This window comes from Ursus americanus, chromosome 9, assembly GCF_024610735.1.
Source record: "Ursus americanus isolate L20-20 chromosome 9, mUrsAme1.1.p, whole genome shotgun sequence".
NCBI lineage: Eukaryota > Metazoa > Chordata > Mammalia > Carnivora > Ursidae > Ursus > Ursus americanus.
The window spans coordinates 44,544,935-44,568,983 of record NC_142135.1 but is presented as its reverse complement, the minus strand read 5'-3'; the positions used below and the strand labels follow the sequence as shown (position 1 = coordinate 44,568,983).

At 36.5% G+C, this 24,049-nt stretch overlaps 1 protein-coding gene across 8 annotated transcripts in view; it reads right to left on the bottom strand.

Annotated features, from left to right (window-relative positions):
- Positions 1-11,197: 11,197 nt before the first annotated feature.
- Positions 11,198-24,049, bottom strand: part of LOC123797905 (uncharacterized) — a 242,911-nt gene continuing 230,059 nt past the window's right edge. For all 8 annotated transcript variants that reach the window (XM_087864761.1, XM_087864758.1, XM_087864757.1 and 5 more), the window contains one exon: positions 11,198-12,848. The gene's annotated coding sequence lies outside the window, so the exon portion shown is untranslated. The remainder of the gene's footprint in view (positions 12,849-24,049) is intronic.

The following is a 24,049-nucleotide window of genomic DNA, read 5'->3' as shown; positions in this document are numbered from 1 at the left end:
GGGTAGGTGGCCCAGATCATTTAATTCCTACATTAATACTTTCACATTAATTCACATGTCAAAGTAAAGTTACTAGTATGGGTTAGAAAGTAAAGTAAAAGCTTGTCATCTCAGATCACCTTTAGACTTGCATTGAATGGTTGGCAATGCAAAAAAATTCCTCGTCTAGCACATGCACAGGTAAAGTACCCTCTAGATAAAATGCTGTGGTTCAAAATAGTGATCTGTGTTAAGTTGGAACCCTAGCCCTCATATTACAGTGTGGAGGAACTTCCTCAGTATAGTACTCTGGGCCAGTCCTTGCCTTTTACTCAGTTGTCCCTGGTGGAAGAGGAATGACTTATCTGATGGTGAGTTCCAGAAAAGAAAATGAACATACAGGTATCAGCCACTTCTGGGCTATCCCCTACCAGTGCCTGCTTGAGAAAAGGGTACACTCAAGTCATAGTCTTGCAGGTAATGGCTCCTCTCTCCCTGATGTCTGTCAAAATTAGTGTAAAGTATTTGAAGCCAAAGAATTAAGTCAGGTACTCTAACCAACTCAGGAATAAAGGTGATATTTTCATTTCTCCTGCCCATCTTTTAATTGTATTCAAATAAAGGAAAACAAACCAAAAAAGGTCCCCTTAAACTTGAGTATCTGATTATTTGGGCCAGGAAACCTGCTAAACATATATAAGCACTGGTATGTGCAGAATAAAGTAACATCTGTGGAGAATGGCTATTTCTGGCTAGGATGCATGGCTTTAGGCTACAGGTTTCCAGGGCAAGTCTGTAAAAGTTTTCAAACGTAGTTGTTTGTAACACACTGTATTGCATTTCATAGCTGGTTTATACTTTAGTGCACATTGCTTTTATCACGTACATATTGGAGAACACCTTTAGCCTTTGACTTTGTGATTATGGGCAAGACAGGAATTTAATTTTGTTAGGTCAAATTTGTCCAAAGGTGAGTAGGTGTTCTAAATGGGCAGGGCTCAAGTTAACAGGGTCTTAAACACAGGAGTACAGATTTTTATATGTAGCCTCAGCAATGGCAAAAAAAATAGAGAAATGAATTCTTCTAGCATTCAAGACTTTTAGTTATTTAGACTCGAGAACATTTTGCTAAGTCTACAAAGCAAGTCAGATTTTAAACTTCGTAGGCAAATGAGACTCTAGATTTAAATTTTAGTGGCAGCCATGAAAGGCCATGCCAGAAAGCCCATGTTACTGGATTTATATACTGAGCATCTGTTATTATCACTCTGTCTTTTCATGGGACCACAGTACAAGAAATGGGATGAACAAGGATAGAGTAATCATGTTTTCATCCTGATTGTTGAGTGCCTCCTCTACTATATAGGCTTCTAGGCCATCTAAACACATAGAGCCAATTTGTAAAGATGCATCCACATAGCTTTTGTTCACATGATTTGTTTCCAATCTTGTTTTTCCCAGGCCCTGACCAACAACCAAGCAACCAAGCCTTTCACCTCTGCCCAAGACCACATGTATATCTTTACATCAGACAACTTATCCCTCCATACAGAAGTTGACCACTGGGAAGATTTCCCTTTACTACTGTTCTTTAGGACTATAAAGGAGGCTTTATTGTGACAATTGTCTGCTTTTTCAGCCCATGACAGAATATTGAGCAGATCCATGGAAGGGCTACGCCTGCATTTCTTCCTACTGTTAACTGATCATAGGGAATGCTCATAAATAGCTGTTGGTTGAAAGAGAGGTGTGACAGTTAAGTGATATGAAGGACTAAGCCACTTGTTGATGCATCTGGCACTGGTTCATGTATCAGAATCATGTGCTCTGGATCTAGTCAGACCCAACTCCAAATGATCAAACAAATGATGGATTGCCATTGTGCCCACCTGCCCTATGACCGTAGTGGATCTGTCAGATCCAGATCAAAATAGACAACTCATTTTCACAGTAAGTTAATGCCCAGTGATCTAGTTCTCAGTTGGTACTGGCTCCCAACAGCATGGCAGAGGCTGCTTTTCAAGTAGCGAGCTATTTTATGTGTAAGACATGACCTTGCTTCATAACTGACTGCAGGACCCTCTCAACCTCTGGGCTCCTCTCAAAACAGTCAGCATTCAAAGTCACTTGATAAATGGGTCAAAGAAGTGTTCCTCAAAAATACAAAGAACTGAAGAAACAAGTTTACCTAATTTTTTCAGTAGTAAGAAGTGCATGTGAAATAACTTGTCATTTTCTGTAGGGAACTGTTTTAGTATGCCCCTATCATTGGACCCGTAAAATCTCCACTAATTTGACCCATCTCTGAATCATTGTAGGGGATGTTCCCTATTTCCTGGCACCCATGCATTTTGTCAAGGCATCAAGGAGAGGAAAATTAGAATTTTTTCAATACAGTGGCTAATTTCAACTTTCAAATAATTTCTTTATATGCTACCATGTGGATCTTCTGGATAGAGATCTTCTGGATATCATAGCCTACACTAAGTTAATAGTGCAGCATGCCATTTTTTCCCTCACATTATCTAGAATATTTAATAAAAGCTATCCAATTCCATAATGTATAAAATGACCATTGTCCCACCATTTCCCCATCTGCTATATATTGCTTGAGCTATATATTGCTTCCACTTCCACTTGTACATTATCCCACTCCACCAAGAAGTGAGACTTTAAATAATTGTTCTACTGTAAGCCACCTCACTCACCAGCAAAGGGTTTCTTGTTACCATCTGATGGATAAGTGTTGCACTTCCAGGAGGAAACTGGCAACTCCTAATACAAACTATCTTAATCTGAGTTATCCCCCCCCCCAAAAAAAAAAAAAAAAAACCTTGGATGAAGGGCGTGGTTGCAGATAGTTTATGTAGAAATGGTCTCGGGAAGCACAAGTTTAAGGACTGTGGGAATGAGAGAGAGAAGGGGGGAAAACCAATAAATTGTACATTAATGACTGGAACCACAATATTCAACTGGACTTCAATTTCACTAAGGACCATCTGAAAAATCATTTAGCATATTCTCTCAATAGTTGGGGAAGCTGGAGTATTTATCCACCCAGTCTTGTCTCTTACTTACTGAAGTTTGCCCCTATGGACATTAAATCCCTCACTTGCACGCTGCCCTGTGCATAGATTACATACATTTTTATAGCACTACAGAAAGCTCTTAGGCTGAGAGCAACAGGGACTTGGGTCCTTAAAGTCAGCATGTATGTAATATGGGATGGACATCAACTTACCTTATAACTTCCACATTCTGCTTTTTTTCCAATTAAAAAAAAAGAAAATTCTGTTCATACATAATTTGCCCAGTTATGCACATAATTGTACTAGGCTCAGTAGGCATCTGTTTGGAATGATGTCCATGTCTCCCTCAGGATCAACATGTCCCTTTTGGTACCAAATCTCTTCACATAGTTCTAAAGGCACTTCATCATCTGGCTGTAAACTACTTTTTAGCATTTCTATCAACTATAGTCTTCTACCCACTGGAACATCATGCCCCACTACTTATAATTTTACTGATATGCTCAGAACCATGTGTCTTTATTCATAGCATTCCCTAAGTCTGGAATAAAATTGAAATCCTTATCCTCCAACACCCAATTCCATCATGAAGTCTTCCCTTAGTACCCTATAAGAATTAATCATTAAGTATTCTTATTACGACATAATTCAATTTGCACGCCTCTATTGAGGACTTACTATACTCTATTATACCATTTTTCAGACAACAAAATAGTCTTTTTATTCTATTGTATATATTATTGGGTCATTAGGTCCCTTTTTATATTTCCCTCTCTGCAATATCTAGTGTGGTATACTACATAGAAGAAGTACTCAATAAATCCTACATAAATGTGTATTGAGTAAACGAAAGGCAAATCATATTTTCAGTGGAAAGTGAATAAGAGCTGGTGCCTGTTGCTGTTTATCCTGCTGCAGATACTCTTGGGTCTTTGCCTCTGTCATCAGATAGAGGACAGGAGAATGAGAGTGATATGAGGAAAAGAACAATGGCAATTGTCACAGGGGCTGCCACTTGTTTGGGAAATCTAGTTTGTACTCAAAGCCAGAAGAAGCCATTGGGATGGTTTAGGTTATGATATTTTCAACTAGCTAGCTCTATGATGCTCATCACGCAAGAAAGGCTCACATCCTTTAGTAATCAGAGAGAATTGGTTTGGTTACTGAGGGACCAAACTTCTTAATCAAGTGGTGAAAATTTATCCAAATCTTTGATTATAAAAGATGTCAAAAAGAAACAAACATGAGGATAATAGTAGCCAAGTGGGGAAACAGAAGACTACTTTGTAAGCTGAAAACTACAAAGGGAAGTGGGTTGGCAGTTTTCAGCAGTTTTCTTTTTTCTCTGACTCAGTTAAAGAAAACTTAACAGAGAATCTGGGAACTTTATATTATATTTGAGGTACACAAAATACTTTGAAACACAGGAACTCATTGGTTAAAAGACAAACTGAATCTCATCAATTTTTTTTGAAATTCAATTATGAACAATTACATATGAAAACACCCACTACAAATAATGCTCAAAATATGTTAGGGTTTAGTTTTCTTTTTTTAACTTTAGAAACATATTTAATCTATTTAATAATATCTAGTTAGCAAAAGACTAGTTCTGTTAATATTAAAGTGTATCTTTCCACTAATACGTAGTTTTAGATAGTTCAATACAGATCTAGAGCCTCCACTCAAAATTCATATATTAATGTAGGTAAAGTCATAACAGCCAAAAATTGCATCACAATTATCAACTTGTTATATGTAGTATCCAGCTTCCTTAGGTAACTAAAAGAAGCTAAGTCCATTATCCAAAATGCTCGATCAGAAAAGAATCAAAGAGATACCACTGGATTTGAAAAAGCACATACAGGCATCTTATTATGGTAGTATTGACAAGACCACAAAAAAAGGGGGGGGGCCTAAAATATCCACATTCCATTTATAAATATTATTTTAATTCTAGAATGGTCTCTTGCCCATGGAATTCAACTGATACTGTAGAAACTAGTTCATGAATTTCCAACAGTCCCCTAAGGGATGTTATTTATTCATTTCTAAGAGTCCTTACAATTTTTTTTTTTTTTTGACAAAAAGGAGAGGACAAAGGGAAGTATTTCTAATTACAGTAAGTTAGACTTGGAATCTGACACAATAATATAACAAAAATGACACAAAAGTGTTTACTCCAAATAATTTAAGTAGCTACTTACATCAGTTTTCTTGTTTCAAATGGAAATAGAAAAGTACAAAAAAATACAGAAAATGGCTCATGATAGAATCAAATAATCATCCTTGTTCTTTAAAATTAAATGATCCATTGAGGTCTAAAATTACTATTACAACTGAGATTTATGCAGGGAAGGCATGAGGTTTTAGGTTTATTTACTCAATATTACAAAATTACTCTGTAGGTAAATTCTCATGGTTCCACATATCTGCAAAGTAAATCTCCCACATGTTTGGTTAAGAAGTAAGTGTGCAGAAAAAAATTTGCCCAAGGGTCCTTCAGAAATGGACCTATGATTAGAAACCAGTTCTCAGTGTCACCAACAAATCCCTCATCACCAACTAGGTCCACTCACCAAGATGATTTCTGAGAAGAAAAAGAAACAAAGAAACAACAAAAAAACACTCCTAAATTTCCAACCAATCTCTTCAATGAATTTTGAGACATTGATTTCAAATTAAATAATTATTTATTCTAATTAACTACGGGAATAGTTAAAATTACAATCCCAAGACTGAAGTGGTAACATTTTTCTTTGTTAACTTCCTACCTCCACTATCAGTCCTCCCTATACCCCACATTTCTATCCTCATGACCACTAGCAGCATCTTTTCATAACCTGTCTCTTATCCTCTTCTAGACATTACCTGTCCATAACTGCCTATTTATATGAGCAAATAGTGCTTCCTATTTAAATTTCATACAAGAGTCTAAAACAAACAAAAGCCATTAAGATCCAAACAAGTCAACCTGAAATGGTGCCATTTTAACACAGTGAAAGTCTATGAGCATATTTTGGATGTAGGGTTCTATCTAATACTTCTTACTCATACAAATGATAAGGCTACACTTGGTATTAAAATTGGCATAATGGTCATTCTCGCAATTTGTGATTTACCATATAAAAACTGGTAATGTCTTGCATTAAATAAATTCATCCATTTAAGGCACTTAGAACAGAATTTGGAAATGGTAAACACTTCACAAGTGTTAGATATTAGCAATGACATTTGTTCACACCTAAAAAGTCCTTCAAGATTCTATTGGTTTGTTTTACTTTTGTTCTTTATTTGGAATTACAGTAGTGATTTCTTCATTCTGTAAATATTCAAGGCAAAACAGAAACATCTAAAGTAAAATGTGAGACTCTCTCTTCACCCCTTTTATCATGTAGGATAATGACAAATTCATAGATTAGTAAAAAAATAAAAAATAAAAACCCACAAAGAATTGAAATTGACATCTGTACAGTGTGAAATCTTCTTATCCCAAAACAAGAAGTATTTTTCCATACATTCCATATCTCAATGCAGTAGTTATAAATATTTTATAGAGGTATATACATTCCTTTTTAAACATTTTATTGCTTATTTTATGGCTTTTAGCACCATTTAAGCAGTACATTTTCTATCATTGTATTTCCTAACAGGTTTTTGTCTGCAAATAGGAAAACTGGTCTTAATTTACATGTATATTTTTGTAACTGACCTTGTTTCTTAATTTTCTTATGGTGTGTAAAATGAATTTTAGTCAACTCTCTTGTAAGATTGCATACAATCATATTATCTTTTAGTAATATGCGTGCTAAAGGCTTTGTATTTTTCTCTGAGCATAGATTTAGTCATATACCATACACTGATATTCAGTGTTTTCATTATCCTTATTTTCTAGAAATTTCTAAATTTCTGTTTTGAATCTCTGCTCAGACAGAAGTTGTTTGAGAGGTTTGTCATTTATTTATTTATTTTTCTTCTTAACTTTTAGGTAACTGAGGTTTTAGGCTCCTATTTATTTTAATTTATTTAATGTTTAATTTATTGCTACTTCTATTCAATCATAGTCTATACCACTTTTACTATAAGAATTTACTGACATTATTTTGAGGCTTAATATTTGGTCAACTCTTGCAAATGTGGCTTCCAAGAAGCTTTGCTCTCTGAATTTAGGGTATAAATTTTGGTATGTTTACTATAGCTACTTTATTTACTACTCTATTTATATTCTACATTCATAAATATTTCTGACTACTACATTTGTCATATTGTTGTATTTATTTCAAATTTCCTGAAGCTTTTGCCTTATGAATGTTATGGTATGCTCTGGGACATTAAGATTCATGGCAGAGCTCTCTTGTGACCCCTCTTTGCCTTGCTGAATATATTTTGTCTTGAAGTCAACCTTGTCTGATGTTTGTCTTTGTGTTTGTCTGGTGTACTTTTGGATTTCCTTTTCATTCAACATTTACCTTGTCTGACTTTTTTCACTTTACCATGCTTTATCTTGTTTTACTCTGTTGAGCTCTAATTTCTATTAAACTACAGATCCTTGGTACAATATCTTTTTGTCACCATTGTATCACCCCAAAATTAACATAGAATCCGGTGCTTAATAATCACTGTTAAAGATTTTGGAGGCACTTCGTTTAGATGCGGCTCTGAATAAGCATATAGTTGGATTCCTTTTAATCCAATCTTAGAATCTTCCTGACATTTAATGAGCATCCCCTTTTTTATTTATTGGAATAATAGATATGTTTGATCAATATTTTGCCACCTAATTTTATGTTATTTTTCCTGTCTTTAAGTAGCTCTTCATTTTCTGGCTTTTACTCACTGGCTTATTTTCTTGGAAAGTGTGGAGGAGAATTTTCCTTCTATTAGTTAACTTACAGCTTATATTAAATATTTTAATGGCAATTTCTATAATTTTTAGCAATATTTTAGCATCTATTTGTTGATTTATTAGTATTTGAAATTAAGTACCATGAAAGATAATGGATTTCACACATAAGTATTTCTGTTCACCTTTCATTTTTCTCCTGATTTTTTGGAACTCACATAAATATTTTATTTTACATTTGCAGAGTATATTAATTTCATAGCATATTCTAAATATGTCACATATACAGTTGCTTACTTCTGCATTTAAATTGATTGATTCAGTATCTATCACTCATCCTTTCACATTACGACATCTGCTTTCTTCAGCTCTTTATGTTTCCCCCAAAATTTTTATTTGGAAAATTTTAAAACCTTGGACAAATAAAATAATATACCAATAAATAATCTATACTTTTTACTTAGATTCACAAATATTATGTTGCCACAGAGCTTTTAATTTATATGTACTTCTTTTGCTACTTATTTATTTTAGACACAGTGATACTTGATCCTAAATACTTTAGTGTATCTCCTAAGAAAAAAGAATGTCCAACATAGCTACAGTGCTATTATTCATAATATTTAATACCCAGTCCACATTCAAATTTCTTTAATTGCTCCAAAATACATTTGATAGTTTTGTTGTCATTGTTCTAGGATACAGTCCAGGGCCATATATTGTTTACTGGTTTACTGTGTCTCTTAGGTCTCTTTTATTCTAAAGCAGAACAACAACTTGTATTACTAACACTGACCTTTTAAAGATTCAGGACAGTTTTAGGTAGAATATTCTAAGTTGGGACTTATTGGGACTTAGCCAATTATTTCTTCTGGATGTCATTTAAATTGCTCTCCTATCATCTATATTCTAATAATTTATTTCTACAGAGTTGATTTGATTCAGATTAAACATTTTTGATTAGAATATTTTATGTGATGTTTTGTTTTATATTACCTCACATTAAGAAACACATGATGTTACACTGCCCTATTCTCTATTTTCATCACTTGATGAGATGAATGTAATTAATCAAATAACTTCAAAGTTTTTTCTTTTTCTAATAACTCATAGGATCTTATACATGAAAATACATGTCTATTGCCATTTTATATGTATATATTTTAATTATAGGATATAAACTCTTAGGTCACATCTTTTTTCATTCAGATTTTTGCGGACATTGCCCTACTAGTTTCTGGCTGTGTGATGTTTCTGTGATGTACATGGATGCTGGGCTGATTTTTCTCCCTGAAGGCAACCTGCTTTTACTACTTAGAGAAAATAATAAATAATCAGAATTTAATTTGGTGGTTAGCAATTACTATCAATTTTTTCTGTGATTACTGTAATATTGGATCTCCCTTTGAGTGTGCAATTTTTTAAAAAGATTTTATTTATTTATTTATTTATTTATTTATTTTTTAACGATTACAGAGAAAGAGAGAGAATGAGCAGGGGGAGGGGCAAAGGGAGAGGGAGAAGCAGACTCCCTGCTGAGCAGGGAGCCCAACCTGGGCTCAATCCCAGGACCCTGAGATCACTGAGCCAAAGGCAGACGTTTAACTGATTGAGCCACCCACACACCCCATGAGTGTGCAATTTTTAGGAAGGTTTTCTTCTTTCACATCTTTTAATATTATCTCTGTTTCACTTGTAATTTCTCTTCTTATGGAATACTATTTTTTTATGTGAGTAGAATTGACCTACAATGTTATATTAGTTTCATGTGTATAACATAGCGATTCAACTTCTTTATACATTATGCTAGGTTTATCACAGGTGTAGCTACCCTGTGTCATCATACAACCCTATTACAATATCATTAAGTATTTTCTATGCTGTGTTTTTTATTCCAGCGACTTCATTCCATAACTCAAAGCCTATCTCCCACTCTCCTTCTGGAAGATGACTATTACATAGCTTCATCTTTCATAGTAATCATTTTCTTACTGATGGGAGGCAATTCTCCATGGATCTCTCATACTTCTGCATGTATTGTAAGCAGAGGTATTAATTTTCTTTTTGTTTCAGACTATTTTCAAGGATATTTATGTAGCAAAGAACTTAGAAAATAAAGATAGTCTCCCTGCAGAGGAGAAGGCAGATTTCCTTGCTATCTAGTCCAATAAAGATAATGTTTCCTTCTGGAGCAAAGGTCAGGCAGATTTGGTTACTTCCTATCTTAAAAGATTAGGATTACTTAAATACCACATTCCTCAAATGTGATGCAACCCAAAGCATTTCCAACATCCAACTGAGCTACTCTAGGGACTTGTCAGTTAAGATAACACAAATGCAAAGTTGTACTGCTTGCTAGTCTGTAAGTAGTTAAGTGCTTTGTCTCTGAACAAGGAATCTTGTGCTTTTTGCCAGTATTCACAAAAATACAATGGGTGAATCAACCTATTAACTTGTAAGAAGGGTGATATCTTAGATTTCATAGTTTTTGACCCACCCATCACTTTATCTTTTTGTTCTCTTCCGTGTATTTTTTTTAATGAATGTTTATTTACTTGAGAGGGAGAGAGCAGAAAAGGGTGCAGAAGGAGAGAGAGTCCCAAACTGCACTGAGTGCAGAGCGCAACATGGACTCAATCCCATGACCCTGAGATCATAACCTGAGCATAAACCAAGGCCCGGACACTCAATTGACTGCACCACCCAGGTTCTCCTCTTCCATGTATTTTTTTTTTTTTTAAGATTTTATTTATTTATTTGACAGAGATAGAGACAGCCAGCGAGAGAGGGAACACAAGCAGGGGGAGTGGGAGAGGAAGAAGCAGGCTCCCAGCGGAGGAGCCTGATGTGGGGCTCGATCCCATAACGCCAGGATCACGCCCTGAACCGAAGGCAGACGCTTAACGACTGCGCCACCCAGGCGCCCCTCTTCCATGTATTTTTAAATAATTTTTATAACAGTTTTCTATGACCCATAGTTTGGTTTTCTACCAGGTTACTTAATCTCTGAGTTTTATTTCTTTTATCTGTAAGATGACAACAATAATAATTTTACCTCATGGGGCATCTGGGTGGCTCAGTCGGTTCAGGGTCCTACTCTTGATTTCCATTCAGGTCATGATCTCAGGTCCTGGGATCAAGCCCCTTGTTGGCCTCTGCGCTCAGAGGGGGATCTGCTTAAGGATTCTCTCTGTACCTCTCCTCCACCCTTCCCCCCACTCACATTCTCTCTCTCAAATAAATAAATATTTAAAATAATAATAATCATTTTGAAGCAGGAGAACTAGGTTCTTGTCTCATGGAATTGAAAAATGAATCTCAAGGACAAAGGACAGTGAGTAAAGTGATAGAAGTTTATTAAGTGAAGATACAGAAAAGCTCTCAAGAGTGAGAGGGGTCCGGGGAAGGTTGCCAACCAGGGCCTTAAGGGTTGGTCTTTTATAGAAAGCTAAACAGGGAGCTTAAATCCTTTTAACATCTCTATTGATATCACCATTGAGCAAGGACTAGTAATAATACCTTCAACGCTTACTTCCTTTTTAGGGTCTGATTATTCTTTGTTGGTCACAGGTGATTACCATAAAAAAAAAAAAAAGACACCCACCCCACACACCTAGGACAGGGTGGTCCGCTTTATTCCCTATCTCCAGTTTCCTTATAATCAGCATTTTGGGGATTTGTTTGAGCCTGATCACAGAGCCCACTGTATTTCTCTCCCTACCTAGCTGGGCCTGTGTCTTATTCAATTTTACCTCATAAAATTATTATGAAGATTAACTTAGATATGTGTCACTAAAAACAGTCACTGTTGCATTGTAAGTATTCAAGAAATAATTGTTGATTATGTTTATTATATTTTCATTTGAATTTTCTGCTTAAATTTTCAAGTCTAATAGTTTGATTTTTCTCTTCCATTTTTTTCAATTCTCAACCAGTTTACTTTTCTTATCTGAATATGTCTTATTACTTGACAGTATTATATCTGGCTTTGGAGTTATATTCTTCTCCAGTGTTAGATTATGTAGATGTTGTTGACTAAAATCATTTTCTGATGCTCAGGACTAGATACTGTGACATGTAGTCAGAAGTAGAGGGAGCATTCAAAGCAAAGAAATGCTGAAGTTTTTATGGGGAAAAAGAGAATACATCAAGATTACGTATAAAGCATTCTTGTAGAAGAGAAATGGAAAATAATGTTGAAAAGTATTATATTTGAGTTGGTTGTGAGATGCTTTGAATCTAAAATGACAAATTTAAACTTTGTCTTGTTGGCAGTGGAGATTCAATGTAGGATTTTTAAATGTTTATAGCAGAAACAATTAACTTATTAACACGGTAATAGTTTATAGTAGGGCTTCCTAATGCTGTTGCATACTGATTTTGCCTTCAAGGCTTGTAAATGTTTTGAAATATATATTCCAATCACCCCTCAGAATGGATGGAACTTTCTGGGCCAGTCGCTGTCAAATGAACAGTTTCTTCAGTTTATCTCAGTATGCTTTACAAATTTATTATTTTCTGTCTGAGCCAGGAAATAAAAATAATTGGGAAACATAGGTTTGAAGGATGGTTGGGGAAGGGATAGACTAAATATAGGAGAAATAGTTAACAAATCAATATTTACATGAATGATGATAAAGGGATAAACTGGTAACAGGCCTTCATATTGAAGAAAAAAATGCTAATTCAGGAGATGCATCAAAGTTGGAATCACCTGAATTTGGTGATGGACTAAGTAAAAGAAAAGATGGAAAGCAGATTAAAATAGTACCTTGGATTTCCTGCTTGGGTAATGGGTTGGATGATAATACCTACCAGCATGTCAGATATTAGATTCAAGAATCGATGTCTCCTGGGTGGCTCAGTCAGTTTAATGTTCAACTCTCGATTTCAGCTCAGGTCATGATCTCAGGTCAAGCCCCACATGGGGCTTGGGCTGGGTGTAGAACCTGTTCAAGGTTTTCTCTCTCTCCCTCTGCCTTTTCCACACTCTTTCTCTAAAAAAAGAAAAAAAATGTTGTAATCAAGAATCCAAGCAGAATGATTAATCCAACTATGAGAAATGGAAATAAAATAAAAGACCTGGTACTGAAAGGACTTGGAATGAAGAAAATCACATAGATGGATTCAAAGATCTGATATGTATATATCCCTTATGTGAAAACATGACTCTCTAAAGATATGTAAAACTAATGGCAGTGACCAGATGGCCCTGTTCAAATGCAAGTTACCCATCTAAACCAAGTGAAGTACCATGCAATTTGAAAGTGATTTATTAGCAATGCAAATGTCAAGCTAACTCTGATTTTCCCGAAAGCAGGATAAACAAAATAAATGAGCCATTAGGCGGCACAGGTGAGACACTCGGGCTTCAAGAACCCTGCTTTGATTGCTTTGAAAGGCAGAGAAAGACAGCATAACAAGTTTCCACTTGAACAGAGTGTGTTTATTCAGCTTGATGCAAGTCAGAGGAAATAGCCCTAATAGTTTTGAATTGCTATAAAAGGTTGCATGCACTTGTCAAATTTATGCCTTTAGGCCATAAAAGCAAAAGAGTCTTACAGAGGCATTTTCTTAATTAAGCAATTTAGGTATAAATTTAGGGATAGAGAAGAAATGCAAGCTTCACGTACATCACAGCATGTGCCCAAAATGACCTCTCTCCCATTTTTCAAATCTAAGATTTCCTTTTCAGTTTTCAACACTAGCTCAAAGATTTTTGCCTCAAGAGAAGCATCTCCTGAACACCTCTGCCCATCACTTCTGCCAACCAATGACTTCTGGCAACTTGTACATACTTCTGTTGGAACACTATTTTCTTTCATAATTATTTATTTACTTCTCTCCCCCTTGTTCGGAGACCTATGTTCTTGTTTTCAAAAGCAAACATTAGTACACTACTTGTGTCACCAAACCTTCCACAGAGAAATTCTGTCTACTCAAACCAAAATCAAGATAGAAAAAGATGATCCTTAATTCTTGAAAGTTCACTTAATTTTTATTGAGTTCATAGCTGTTCTTATAAATCTGATAATATATAATACCAGATAGGTATGTTAAAGGATAATTTTTCATAATGTGTAAAATCATGACTCTCATAAAGTTATAAAATGAATACATATTAATTATTTTATTTAACTAATTATTAATGATGGAATTAGGTAGCTATTACAACTGATTCAAAGGGAAAGTCAAACAAGTACAAATTTATATGGAGTAAAATTTCCCCAGTAAAGAAATACTGAAATAAATTTACAGATGGATGCAAAACTACCTTTTTCCCCCGTGGGAAGAGAGAGGAGGAAAGTCAATTGAACCTCCACCAGACAGAATTTATTTGCATGTCTAAGAACAAGAATTATTTTGCATTGCTATCAGTTACCTACTATTTGCAGTGTTGTAACATAGCTCAAAGGCAATGAAAGCCTAGACTCAGATAACTTGGAAAGTGTGCTCTAATCTAAACAATGCACAGCTTTCCACTGGAGACGTTAATGATCTTTTTATGCTTATTCTAAATTTCCTTACAATTAGAAGTATCATCTTAATGATGGAGTGGGAAATCACACATTCTTTGATTAGAGGATCGACCTGTGATCAAAAATTGGTTTCCTCAGTTTGTAAGAATATATGTCTAACCTCCTCACAACACACTGACTTATATAATTAGTCTTTCCTTAATACAAGAAAAACAACAACAAACTAGCATTAATTGAGAGCATGCTATTTTCTAGGGAGTGTGATAAATACTTTACCTACAGAATTTCTTTAATTGTCAAATCAACCTGATGAAGTAAGAGTTTTATTATTCTCATTTTATAGAAGAGGAAACCAAACAATTACCAAAGGCTCTCCATCACATAACTAGCATACACCAGCACAGAATTCTAAGCAAAAAGCTCTAGGTCTCTGTTGTCCATTGGGGCAGCCCATTGCCACACTGGACTATTGAGACTTGAAATGTGGCTGGTCCAAACAGAAATGTGCTATAGATCTAAAATACACACTGGAATTCTAAGACTGAGCATCAAAAAAAAAAAAAAGTTTTGAAAAACAATAGTTTGGATATGTAGGAAAAGAAATTCTTCCCTCCACCTCCCTAGCTTTGGTGCCTGATTCTCTGAAATAAACTGGCAACAGGCAGATTAATAAGAAAAAAGGTGTACAAATTTATTAATTTTTAATATTACATGCAAAGGGACAACAGGAAAAAATGTGAATACCCCCAAAATGTGATGAGATTTGAGAGCTTCTACACCCTCTTAGTAGGAAAAAAGGGAGAGGACACAGGCAACTTAGGAGAGAGAGATTTCATTTAGGAAATCCGTAAATGATTTTTCGGAAAGGTGAATGAGCCCTTAGAGGAATAAATGGTAAATATGATAGTTATGAAGTTCGTTTGGGTGTGGTATTGAAATCTAGTTTCCTCTCCTGTTATAAGACTCAGTGCTCCAAAGTTGAGGAGATTTAGGCCAACTGAATTCCAGAATTTGTCTTTAAGTAGATGAGAGAAGTTCAGAACAAACTTTTACCTGAATTTGCTCTTTTCCAAGGGCCTTTAGCTCAGAATAATCAATATACTAAATTAGCATTGTTTGGGGTGCCATGTCCTAAACTCTTTCAGATAGATTGCATTAAGTAAAACATATTATTAACTTTATCACCTGATTCTCTTCATCTTTTTTATTTATTTATTTATTTATTTATAGATTTTATTTATTTATTAGATGAGAGAGAGAGAGAAAGAGCACACAAACAGGTGGAGCAGCAGAGGGAGAGAGAGAAGTAGGCTCTCCACTGATCAAGGAGCCTGATTAGGGACTCCATCCCAGGGTTTCGGGATTGTGACCTAAGCCAAGGGCAGACACTTAACCAACTCAGCCACCCAGGTGCCCCTCTTTTCATCTTTTTAAATATGACTACTAGAAATTTTAAAATCACCTAATTGGCTCACATTATATTTTTATTGGATAGCACCACTCTCAAGACTGCATTCTTAGTAGCAGACTTAAATGACAGAAAGTTTTGTCAGCTTTAAATATAAAGTAGCCAGGAGGAAAAAAGATGGTGGAGGAGTAGGGGACCTTTTTCAGCTGGTCCCCTGAATCAAGCTCGATACTTACCAGATCATCCTGAACACGCACAAAATCAGCCCAAGACGTAGGTAGATACATCTGGATCTCCACAAACGAACATCTCCGGTGCTGAGTATTGAGGTATGAAGCGGGGAGCCGTGAATTTGCACACAGATATCGGAAGATAAACGGAAGGGGGAGGGAGCCACCGTGCTCAGGCGCTGGGAAGCAGTAGCCACCTGAACTGGGGAGAGGGCTGGACTCGCAGACTGGTAGCCGCAGAGAAACCAGACTGAGACCGGGAGCGCAAACGTGACCAGACTGAAAACCGGTGCGCACGCAACCAGACTGAAAACCGGCGCTCCGGAGTGCCGGCGAACCTCACTGAAACAGGGAGCTCGGGAGCATGCGCAGGAACCGGGGGCGGCTGGCAGTGTTAGAAGCACAAAGGACAGAGACAAGCCGGCCCTGGAAGTGAGGGCTAGGAGAGTGGCTGTGGGGCGCACAACCCGGGACACTGCGGGGTTTTTATAAGCACCAAAAGAAACAGAGTTAAAGTGGCCAGGAGAGCTCAGTGGAGAGCGGACTGCGATCTTTCTGTTCTGAGACAGAGGCTAGGATACGACCATTGCTGCTCTGACTCTCAGAAGAGGCACAGCAAACCGCCAGGGAAAGCCGCCAGAGCACAAAAGCCTGGAAATACCAGTTCGCATTGTGCCCATTCCCACCCCCTCTCAAGGGGGCAGGTCAACTATACCCAAAGAGGGTTGCCGGAGTATCAGTACGGCAGGCCCCTCCCCCAGAAGGCAGGCTGAAAAATCAAGAAGCCCACATTCCTAAGGTCCCTATAAAACAAGTGCACACTGCCTGGGTCCTGGTCAATAATTTGGGCTCTGCACATCCTCGCAACCTCCTCTCATCAGAATAACAAGGAGGAAGAATCCTGCCCAACAAAGGAAAGAAAGAGATTGCGGCCTCTGTGACAGAACTAATGAATATGGATGTAACCAAACTGTCAAAAATGGAGTTCAGAGTAACAATGGTCAAGATGATGTGTAGGACTGAAAAAAATATTAATGAAAATATTAATGAGAATATAGAATCTGTAAGGGCAGAAATGAGAGCAAATCTGGCAGAAATTAAAAATGCTAGAATCAAATACAGTCTAAACTGGATGTTCTGACGGCCAGGGTAAATGAGGCAGAAGAACGAATTAGTGAATTGGAAGATGGGATGATAGAAAAGAAGGAAAAAATGGGAATCTGGCTCAAAAAAATCCAATCTCAAGAATGTAGATTATGGGAGATTACTGACTCAATGAAACATTCCAATGTCAGAATCATCAGCATCCCTGAGGAGGTGGAGAAAAAGAGAGGTCTAGAAGAGATATTTGAACAAATTGTAGCTGAGAACTTCCCTAATCTGGCAAAGGAAACAAGCATTTGTGTCCAAGAGGCAGAGAGGACCCCTCCCAGATCAATGAGAACAGAACAACACCACGTCACATAATAGTACAATTTGCAAATATTAAATCCAAGGATACAGTCTTGAAAGTGGCCAGGAGGAAGAGAATCCTCACCTACAGAGGGAGGAACATCAGAATAACATCAGACCTGTCTACAGAGACCTGGCAAGCCAGAAAAAGCTGGCAAGACATATTCAGAGCTCTAAGTGAGAAGAACATGAAGCCAGGGATCCTTTATCCAGCAAGGCTGTCATTCAGAATTGATGGAGACAAGGACCTTGCAAACTGGCAGAAACTCAAAGAATATGTGACCACCAAGCCAGCCCTACAAGAAATATTAACGGAGGGATTCTATAGAAGTAAAAAAACCCCAAGAGTGATACAGAACAGAAATTTACAATCTACAGAAACAAAGACTTCACAGGCAACATGACATCATTAAAATCATCTCTCTCAATAATCACTGTCAATGTGAATGGCCTAATGCTCCCATAAATGCCACAGTTTTGCAGATTGGATAAAAAGACATGAACCATCCATATGCTGTCTACAAGAGACTCATTTTAAACCGAAAGATACATCCAGACTGAAAGTAAAGGGATGGAATACCATCTTTCATGCCAATGGACCTCAGAAGAAAGCTGGGGTAGCAATTCTCATATCAGACAGATTGGATTTTAAACTAAAGACTATAGTTAGAGATACAGAAGGACACTATATTATTCTTAAAGGATGTATCCAACAAGTGGATATGACAATTATATCTATGCCCCCAACAGGGGAGCAGCGAGATATACAAGCCAACTCTTAATCAGAATAAAGAGACATATAGATAATAATACGTTAATAGTAAGGACCTCGACACTCTGCTCTCAGCAATAGACAGATCAATAGACCATATCCTGGGTCACAAAACAGGTCTCAACCAATACCAAAAGACTGTGATAATTCCCTGCATATTCTCAGACCACAGTGCTTTGAAACTGGAAATCAATTACAAGGAAAAATTTGGAAGAAACTCAAACACTTGGAAATTAAGAACCATCCTGCTTAAGAATGATTGGGGAAACCAGGGAATTAAAGATGAGCTTAAGCAATTTATGGAAACCAATGAGAACGAAAACACAATGGTCCAAAACCTATGGGATACTGCAAAGGCAGTCCTACGGGGAAAATACATACCCATCCAGGCCTCACTCAAAAGAATAGAACAATCTAAAATGCAGTTTTTATATTCACACCTCAAGAAGCTGGAGCTGAAACAGAAGAACAGGCCTAACCCATGCATGAGAAGGCAGTTGATCAAGATTAGAGCAGAGATCAATGAATTAGAAACCAGGAGCACAGTAGAGCAGATCAACAGAACTAGAAGCTGGTTCTTTGAAAGAATAAATAAGATCGATAAGCCACTCGCCAGACTTATTCAAAAGAATAGAGAAAGGACTCAAATTAATAAAATTATGAATGAAAGGAGAGAGATCACAACTAACATCAAGGAAATAGAAATAATCATTAGAGACTATTATTAACAACTATTGCCAATAAATTAAACAACCTGGAAGAAATTGATGCCTTACTGGAAACCTATAAACTACCAAGACCGAAACAGGAAGAAATTGATTATCTAAACAGACTGGTTAATTATGAAGAGACTGAAGCAGTGATCAAAAACCTCCCCAAAAACAAGAGTCCAGGGCCTGAAAGATTCCCTGGGAAATTCTACCAAATATTCAAAGAAGAAATAATACCTATTCTCCTGAAGCTGTTTCAAAAATAGAAACAGAAGGAAAACTACCAAACTTATTCTCTGAGGTCAGTATTACCTTGATCCCAAACCAGGCAAGGACCCCATCAAAGAGGAGAATTACAGACCAGTATCCCTGATGAATATGGATGTCAAAATTCTCAACAAGATCCTAGCTAATAGGATCCAACAGTACATTAAAAGGATTATTCATCACAACCAAGTGGGATTCATCCCTGGGATGCAAGGGTGGTTCAACATTCACAAATCGATCAGTGTGATAGATCACATCAACAAGAAAAGAGTCAAGAACCATATGATCCTTTCAATTGATGCAGAAAAAGCATTTGACAAAATACAGCATCCTTTCCTGATTAAAACCCTTCAGAGTGTAGGGATAGAGGATACATTCCTCAATTTCATAAAAACCATCTATGAAAAGCCTACAGCGAATATCATTCTCAATGGGGAAAAGCTGAAATCCTTTCCCTTAAGATCAGGAACACGACAAGGATGCCCACCTCGCATTATTCAACATAGTACTAGAAGTCCTTGCAACAGCAATCAGAAAACAAAAAGGGATAAAAGGTATCCAAATCAGCAAAGAAGAAGTCAAACTGTCTCTCCTCACAGATGACGTGATGCTCTATATGGAAAATCCAAAAGACTCCACCCCCAAATTACAAGAACTTATAGAAGAATTCAGTAATGTGGCAGGATACAAAATCAATGCTCAGAAATCAGTTGCATTTCTATACATGAACAATGAGATTGAAGAAAGAGAAATTAGGGAATCGATTCCATTTACAATAGCACCAAAAATCATACGATATCTTGGAATTAACTTAACCAGAGAGGTAAAGGATCTATATTCTAGAAACTACAAATCACTCTTGAAAGACATTGGAGAAGACACAAAAAGATGGAAAAATATTCCATGCTCATGGATCGGAAGAATTAACATAGTTAAAATGTCCATGCTACCCAGAGCAATCTACACTTTCAATGCTATCCCGATCAAAATACCAATGACATTTTTCAAAGAACTGGAACAAATAGTCCTTAAATTTGTATGGAACCAGAAAAGGCCCCGAATTGCCAAGGAACTGTTGAAAAGGAAAAACAAAGCTGGGGACATCACAATGCCGGATTTCGAGCTGTACTACAAAGCTGTGATCACAAAGACAGCATGGTACTGGCACAAAAACAGACACATAGACCAGTGGAACAGAATAAAGAACCCAGAAATGGACCCTCGGCTCTTTGGGCAACTAATCTTTGACAAAGCAGGAAAAACATCCAGTGGAAAAAAGACAGTCTCTTCAATAAATGGTGCCGGGAAAATTAGACAGCTACATGCAAAAGAATGAAACTTGACCACTCTCTCACACCATACTAAAAGATAAACTCCAAATGGATAAAAGACCTCAATGTGAGACAGGAATCCATCAAAATCATAGGGGAGAACATAGGCTGTAATCTCTTTGACATCGGCCACAGCAACTTCTTTCATGACACATCTCCAAAGTCAAGAGAAACAAAAGAAAAAATGAACTTGTGGGACTTCATCAAGATAAAAAGCTTCTGCACAGCCAAGGAAACAGTCAAAAAAACTAAGAGGCAGCCCATGGAATGGGAGAAGATATTTGCAAATGATACTACAGATAAAAGACTGGTATCCAAGATATATAACGAACTTCTCAAACTTAATACATAAGAAACAAATAATCAAATAAAAAAATGGGCAGAAGATATGAACAGACACTTTTCCAATGAAGACATACAAATGGCTAACAGACACATGAAAACCTCTTCAAAATCATTAGTCATCAGGGAAATTCAAATCAAAACCACATTGAGATACCACCTTACTCCAGTTAGAATGGCAAAAATGGACAAGGCAAGAAACAACAAATGTTGGAGAGGATGTGGAGAAAGGGGAACTCTCTTACACTGTTGGTGGGAATGCAAGTTGGTACAGCCACTTTGGAAAACAGTGTGGAGGTCCTCCAAAAAGTTAAAAATAGAGCTACCCTGTGACCCAGCAATTGCACTACTGGGTATTTACCCCAAAGATACAGACGTAGTGAAGAGAAGGGCCATATGCACCCCAATGTTCACAGCAGCATTGTGCACAATAGCTAAATTGTGGAAGGAGCCAGATGCCCTCAACAGATGAATGGATAAAGATGTGGTCCATATATACAATGGAATATTACTCAGCCATCAGAAAGAACGATTACACAACATTTGCAGCAACATGGACAGGACTGGAGGAGATTATGCTAAGTGAAATAAGTCAAGCAGAGAAAGACAGTTATCATATGGTTTCACTCATTTATGGAACATAAGGAATAGCAGGGAGATTGGTAGGAGAAGGAAGGGAAGAATGAAGGGGGGGGTAAACAGAAGGGGGAATGAACCACAAGAGACTATGGACTCTGGGAAACAAACTGAGGGCTTCCGAGGGGAAGGGGATGGGGGATTGGGATAGGCCGGTGATGGTTATTAAGGAGGGCACATACTGCATGGAGCACTGGGTGTCATACGCAAACAATGAATCATGGAACACTACATCAAAAACTAAGGATGTACTGTATGGTGACTAACATAACATAATAAAAAAATAATACATAAATAAATAAATAAAATAAAGCTATTGAGCACCTAAAAAAATAAAATGAAATGAAATAAATAAATAAATAAATAAATAAATAAATAAATAGTAGCCAGTTACTTTACTCGGAAAATGAATTTATTTGGGAATAGCAGAGGAACTGCAATTCAGGACATGCAAGCTATCATGAACCATAGGCAAGTCAGAAGAGATAAAGGAAGGTCAGCTTTTGTTAGATTTTAGGAAGAAATTGGATGGGTTCTTCGAACAGAAGTTCATTAGAGAGAACAAGAGTTTGAGCTTGTGGCGGTTTCTCACTGGCTGCAAGTGTAGTACATTGTTGCTGGAACAAGAAAGGATCTTCTTTCTTTTTCTTAAAAGTGGGAGATAAAATTCCTAAGATAAAATTCTCATATCAAAATAATTCTTATCTTTCTTCTTCCTGCTGGTTATGTAGGCTACAATTAGTACAGTGGTAAGTGCATGAAAGCTCCCCCTTTAGGGTTTTCCAACTCCGTTTTAAATGAGGTCTACTTTATTTATTTTCACAGTTGCCAACAAAAATCATGAGTTCTTTTTTTTTAAGCAATTGGATGTGTTCTAGTTCAAAATGGCAATGTAGGAAGATCACAAATTTATGTCCTCCCATGGACATAACAAATCTGCAGCTACATATGGAACAAATTCTTCTGAAAAAAAACTGAACTCAATCAGAGCAGGAAAAAAAATGAAAAAAAAGTGAAGATACCTTAAGGGACTTATTATACATCAAGCAGACCAACATTTATATTACAGATGTCCCAGAAGGAAAAGAGGGAGAGAAAGAGACAGAAAAATTATTTGAAGCAATGAAAGGTAGAAACTTCTCTAACCTGGGGAATAAAAGAGGCATCCAGATGCACGAAGTCCAGGGTTCCATGTCAAATTTTAAGGAAAAAGAGAAATGCTTAAAAGCAGCAAGAGTAAAGACAACTTATAACATAAAAGAGAACTCCCATAGGACTATCCGCAGATTTCTCAGCAGACCAGAAAAGAGTGGCATGATATATTCAAAGTCCTGAAAGAAACAACCTTCCAACCAAGAATATTCTATCTGGCAAAGTTATCACTCAGAATTGAAAGAGAGATAAAGACATTTCCAAACAAGCAAAAGCCAAAAAAAGCTCATCACCTTTAAATCGGCCTTCTAAGAAATGTTAAAAGAACTTCTTTAAGCTGAAAAGAAAGGGTGCTACTGAGGAGGAAGAAAACAGGAAAGTATAAATTTCATTGGCTATTATAAATATATAGTAAAGGTAGCAAATTAATCACTTATAAAGGCAATATAAAGGTTAAAAGACAAGGTAGACAATAACTACAATAATTAGTTAAGGGACATACAAGATAAAAAGATGTAAAATATGGCACCAAAAATATAAAATATGGTAGTGGGAGAAGAGTACATATGTAGCACTTTAGAATGCATTCAAACTTCTTGTTATGAAGTTAAAATAGATTTATAAATATGTTGTTATAAGTAAGACTCAAGGTAAATCCAAGCAAAACCTATAAAGAGAAGTAACAAGTGCTGGTGAGGATGTGGAGAGAAGGGAATCCATGTGCAGTGCTGGTGGGAATGTAAATTGGTGCAGCCACAATAGCAAACAGAATGGATGTTCCTCAAAAATTTAAAAATATAACTACCATATGATCCAGCAATTCCATTTCTGGGTGTTTATTCAAAGAAAACAAAAACACAAATGTGAAAATATATATATGCACCCCCATGTTCTTTGCAGCATTATTTACATAGCCAAAATATGGTAAAAACCTGTGTCCATCGATTGTTGAATGGATAAAGAAAATGTAGTATGAATTTACAATGGAATATTATTCACCCATAAACAGAAAGAAAGCTTGCCATTTGCAACAATGTGAATGGATCTTAAGGGCATTATGCTAAGTGAAATAAGTCAGACAGAGAAAAACAAATACTGTGAGATCTCACATATATGTAAAATCTAAAAAAAGTTCATAGATACAGAAAACAAATTGACAGATTGGAGGTTCCCAAATGTAGGAGATGGGGAGATGGGTGAAATGGGTGGAGGGAGTCCAAAGGTACAAACTTCCAGTAATAAAATAAATAGGTCATGGGGATAATGTACAGCAGGGTGACTAAAGGTAGTAATACTGTATTAAATATTGGCAAGTTGCTAAGAGAGTAAACCTTAAAAGTTCTCATCACACACACAAATTTTTTTATAACTATGTATGATGATGGATGTTAACTTGACTTATTGTGATGATCATTTCAC